The 5,436-nt window shown below is 41.0% G+C and overlaps 1 non-coding gene across 1 annotated transcript; it reads right to left on the bottom strand.

The window, feature by feature from the left end:
- Positions 1-372: 372 nt before the first annotated feature.
- LOC129680179 (small nucleolar RNA SNORA48) lies at positions 373-516 on the bottom strand. Its single transcript, XR_008720648.1, has one exon. It is a non-coding gene; the product is annotated as a small nucleolar RNA SNORA48 (small nucleolar RNA).
- Between the last annotated feature and the right edge of the window lie 4,920 nt (positions 517-5,436).

Raw genomic sequence — 5,436 nt, 5'->3', positions numbered from 1 at the left:
GACCCTTAGTGTCAGTTCGAGCTGGGACGTCACCCTGGCCCCAAATGGCAGAGTTGGCCACTCATAACAGGTTACTTCTCTCTACCCTGGAGTCTCCAGTTTCATCTCTTTCATAATGCTTAAGCTGTTCCACTTCTTTCTCTCCCATCTTACCATCACATACTCACACATTGTGGCGGCTCCCTCTGTAGGCCGCCACCAAGGCTGGTGGGTCCCCGGGCTCCATCCTTCATCTGTGCTGCATGGTGTGGCTGCAAATGGGTGTCTATGGTCCGCCTGTGCCATGCTCTGGAGGGCAGGTGTGTAGGTAGGCCCGAGGTCTCCAAGTCTCTGTCTGTCTTCCTCCTGTGCTGTGCTATCTGGATTTGATTTCTATGAGTCCTAGGCATGAGACAGCTTTGGCTACCAAGTCAGGCAATAAGCTAAAATGAACAAAGGACTTCCATCTGTTTCTCCCCTGACTGATACAAGAACACCACCACCAACAAGGTGTCTCTTTGCTCATTGCCAGGGGGAAGATTAGGGGTTTTTATTAGAGATCTTGATGAATTGTGGGCTCTTAGATGTTTACTGATGTGAGGGGAGCTGTGTTCTGCCTTTTGTAAGTCATTGGTTTCTTGTTCCTGGTAATATTCTCTATTCAACCAAGTTTCACTTTTCAGGGATGTTGTTATATATTTTGTGAGCTTGGAAAGGTCTAGTGGTCTCTGAGCCTCAGTTCTTACATCTGTAAGATGAACGGGTTAAAACATGTAGAAAGAATTGTGAAATGTAGGATTACATTCAACTAACTCAAAGCTTGATGGACACTTTAGTAAGCTTCGGAACCCTCAAGCTTAGTGCTCTTAAATGCCAACCAGAGTGCAGAAATGATTTCAATTGCCATTGCTATTCCTGGAATAGATACTCTAAAAAAATCTCTCTCCCTTATGATATTATTAAATTTGGGGAAGAGATGATATATAGAAATAGTAGAAGAAAGTTCCAGAAAGATATATTGATACTGGGTATTTTAGGAAGGTCTTGAATGCCAGGTTGAGTGTCAACAACTTTGGTATTTCAAGCAGGGTTACTCTTCCACATTCTCAAAGTAACAACAAATGACAGTATTGTAGCTTCATTTTAATCAGCCAGGGCATAGGAGGCCATGTTCTTATTACAGGGAGATCTATAAGGAATCAGACCTATTAATGGCTCCCATTAAATTCAGGGCATGTGGGGAAAATTGTAGTTTGATTTACTTTAGCAATACGAAGATATTGGCAAGATAATCACATAAAAAAGATGCCTTTTATGGCTGGGCTATTTGATTTTATGTCAGCAGGTATCAAATTCCCACATTTTTATGATGGCATATAGGTTCCCACATCTAATGTATGCATTATCCAGAGTAAAGGTTAAATAGATTGTTTTAGTATTCAAGACTCAAACCAGATAAAATGGATATTATAAAAAAAATTCCCTTGTCCTCAATGCTCTTTTGTCTGCAGTACATCTATGGCTTTTTCCTACATTGTCCTTTCTATAAGGGACAGTACGATTCTAGTAAGCCAGTGGAATGCAAAACAAAGGAAATGGGCCTGTGCCCAGAGTTTAAATCAAGTGGGGTGACCATGGTTAATATATTTTCTCCTGGCATGAGATGCCTCATCTATGAAGCAAAGACTGTGAAACCAACCCCATAATGCTTTTGCCAGAATTAAGGTATGTGATGTATACAGTGCATGTTTGGGGCAAAAAGTAAGTTACTGATTAAAGTCATACCCACTGCCTGTCAGGTGGATGGGGAAACAAAAAGGGAAATCTATTCTCTCGAATTAATTTTTTTATTTAGCAAAGGAAAAAGAAAAAAAAACACCATTGTTTCTTTCTCTGCATATAGTTCTAAAAGCCATGGCGATAGCCTGTCCTGTATCAGGAGATAAGAGCTGGGCCAGGCCATGTGACCTTCTGGGGATAGCTGGAAATGAGATTCTTGGCCACAGGGACAGAGGCATTGCAGTTATTTAATGGACATTGTTTTGGAATTGAAAGGAGTGAGGCACTTAGTTATTCGCTTTCAATATCCCTCCAAGTCTTTGGGTACATTTAAATCCTTAATTCACCTTCCATTTATGCCTCTTCCTTTCCCTGATAAGTTTTCAGGAGACTTTGAAAGAAAGACTAATATTATCCAGGCCAAGTGTAATTGGAAACTCCCTCCCCTGTGATGCTGTTGCGAATGGCTCACTTCAGAAACCTTGGTTTCTATCAGGGGCTGAATCTCCAGTGATTATTTGGTAGGCTCCATGAAGAGAATTCTAGCTGTCTCTTTAAATCTGTTCCTCTGACTATCAGCTTGGCCTTATTTAAATATTCCAGACAATTTCAAGACTTAATAATGATGAATACGATTAAGATTATGGTTTAATAAGAGCATTAAGAAAAGAGTTTTCATTCCAGATGGAGGTGGGCTGCTGTGAAAATTGAATTGGCACCAGGCCTCCCAGGCCTTGCTGACCACAGTTGTTCCTCTTCTCCCCCAGCATGTCAGCCCTCTTCAGACAGTGTCCTAGGATGGAACTCAGCCTCTGTTCACATCCACCATCTACAAGTCCCTCATTTTGCAGGCTGCACTTTTCTCAACTCACTCTCCCACTGGTTGATAGAGCATAAGACCATTTCCACTCCCTGCATCAAAACCTTACTCACAGGAAAGGGAAACATAGGAACCAAAGCTCTTCCCAAAGCAGAATCACTCCATGCTATAATGATTCAACACTGAATAAGCAGCACCACTGGATTTCTGTCACAACAAACTCAAACTTGAACTTGGAGATTGTGTAAGTGTACTTGAACCTGACCATATAACAGAAATGAAAATAAATGAAGAGGCACACCTTGTATTCAAGACATGAGGTTGAAGACCAGACACTTTACCATGAGCAGCTTGTCTGCAGTTTCTTCCACATTGCTTAGTGGTCCACAAAGTCTCAGCTATTTAGATTTCTTCTCAAAGCTAGAAAGCAGCAATTGGCAATTTCTAATCATAGCATGGCTGTGTGAAACTATAGTTACAGACTCTGAAATTTAAATTTCATGTGTCACAAAATATTATTCTCTTCATTTTTCCAACTGTTCAACCACCAAAAACTTTTCTTGGTTGACCTCATTTGGGCCATTCAGGCTATAGTTTCTGGATCCATAGTCTAAATCCTTCTAACACAGCCTATTAATGTCCTGGAATTTGGATAGCCATATTGGAAATTCTCCATTCATAAGGTTTGACGATTGATTGGGACTAGGATACACACAAACCTTGGATGCTAGGGGAGGGAAGATGCCTCAGTCTGTAGGAGCTTGCAGCATAAGCCTGAGGATCCAAGTTCAAGCCTAAGCATGCAGGTTAAAAAGGCAGATGTGGTAGGTCATTTGTAATCCCTGCACTGGAAAATCATACAGACCCTCAGGTTTATTCACTAATCATTTTTGCTTGATTTCTGACCTCCAGGTCCCACTGAGAGACTGTCTTAGAAAATAAGCTGGATGGCTGCTAAGGAAGAGTGTGCAAGATTGATCTTTTGCTTCCATATGCATGTGCTTACCTGAGCACATGCTTGCATGCATGATACATATTCATCTACAAACATATACCTATCTACACACACACATACACACACACACACACACACACACACACACACATTCACTCAAAAACAACTTGAATTCTATCTTTAGCCAATTTGCTGTTTGAATTTTGATTTCTCATACTTAAGAGCAGTCTGACCATTTGAACTACTCTTGATCCACTAAGCATTCTTTATAAATGAAACTGGACACTTCTGCTTATCTCTCTCTTTGTTCTCTCTACATTTGGAACCTTTAGCCTACTACTTTCAAAACACTGTCTTCCTCATGGCTCCTCCTTTTACCTAATCAATGACTCTCCTTTGTGTTGTAGGTTGTTTCCAAGTCCTTATGCTTTCTTTCAGGAATCCCCATATTCATAAGTACCTGCCTACTCAGCTAACTGCCACTTATCCTGAGCATAAGTCTTCCTTTGCTCTCTGGATACCCTTCCCTATACTTTTCCTGGACTCTTTTCCCCTCTGTACCTTTTTTACATGCATATCGTCCTGTCTGAAACATGTTCTTCTTACCTGTCCATCAAATCTTACTCCTGATAAACCTTCCCAAGTAATGTTCCCCTGCTTCAGTGTCCCTGGCATGTTATCTTTCTTTGCATGTGTTGGTGATTTTGCCTTGTGAGCATATTGTTTGCTCTCTTTCACCCACTGTTTGCTTACTGGGCATCACTCTGCTGAGCACTGTGGGAAAATGTAGCTCTTTGGACAAAATCAGATATGCACCGGATCCTGAAATTGACCAATATTTGAATATTTGCTTTAAGAACAGCTTCAAAGCAAAAAAATCTGGGCCCAGGAGTTCCTGCAAGAGACTGATGCACCAACTAAGGACCAGTCACAAAGAAGACCTAGAGCTTGCTCAGATGTAGCCCATAGGCAGCTCCATGTGGGTGCCCTAGTAAGGGAGACAGAGACTGCCTCTTTTATGAACTTGGTTGCCTGTTCTTTGATCACTTCCCCCTGGTGATGCAATCTTGCTAGGCCATAAAGGAAGAGGATACAGGCAGTCCTGATGAAACATGATAAGCTAGGGTCATATGACAGGGGAGAACTCCTCCTTTCAGTGAACTAGGGGAAGAAGATAAAGGGGAAGAGGGAGGGTGGGACTGGAAGGAGTTGAAGGAGGGACTACAATGGGAATATAAAATGGATAAACTGTAAAAAATAAAAAAATATTAAAAGAATAGCTTTATTGTACTAGCAGAGAGATCAGTGGTCCTGCTTTATTGTATATTGACATACTTTCTCTTTTCTTACTCATGTTTCTAAGGAAAGCTTGGTATATAGAAAACATCAACAAACATACTGGAATATACACAGCGTATATGTTTTCTCATTGGGCTTAGGGAAAGCCTCATGATCTTCTCTGCTCTTACCTTTTAGTCTCCTCATCTCCCTTCATTTCAGCAAACCTGTATTTCTCATTCCATCCACTCACAATAGTCACCATTAACTTGAGAACTACACAGTCTGTTTCCTGGCTCTACCTTCTTTCTCTGTGTAGTTTTCAATTTGAAATTCCCATCCTTGGGCTCATGTGTGGAATACTTGGTTCCCAGCAGGTGACGTTATCCTGGGAAGTTCGGGAAACTTCAGAAGGCAAAGCCTAGCTGGAGGAGGTAGGTCACTAGGTCATATTCCTTTGGTTCTTCCTTGTTTAACCTGGCACCCAAACTCTCTCTTGCTCTCTTTTCTTTTTTTTTTGTATATTATTATTATTATTATTATTATTATTATTATTATTATTTACATTTTATTAACTCTGTGTCCCAGCTGTATCCACTCCCTTATTCCCTCCCAATCCCACCCT

Source organism: Psammomys obesus, unplaced genomic scaffold (assembly GCF_907164565.1).
Source record: "Psammomys obesus unplaced genomic scaffold, mPsaObe1.curated_primary_1811, whole genome shotgun sequence".
NCBI lineage: Eukaryota > Metazoa > Chordata > Mammalia > Rodentia > Muridae > Psammomys > Psammomys obesus.
This window is presented reverse-complemented; position numbering and strand designations above follow the sequence as displayed.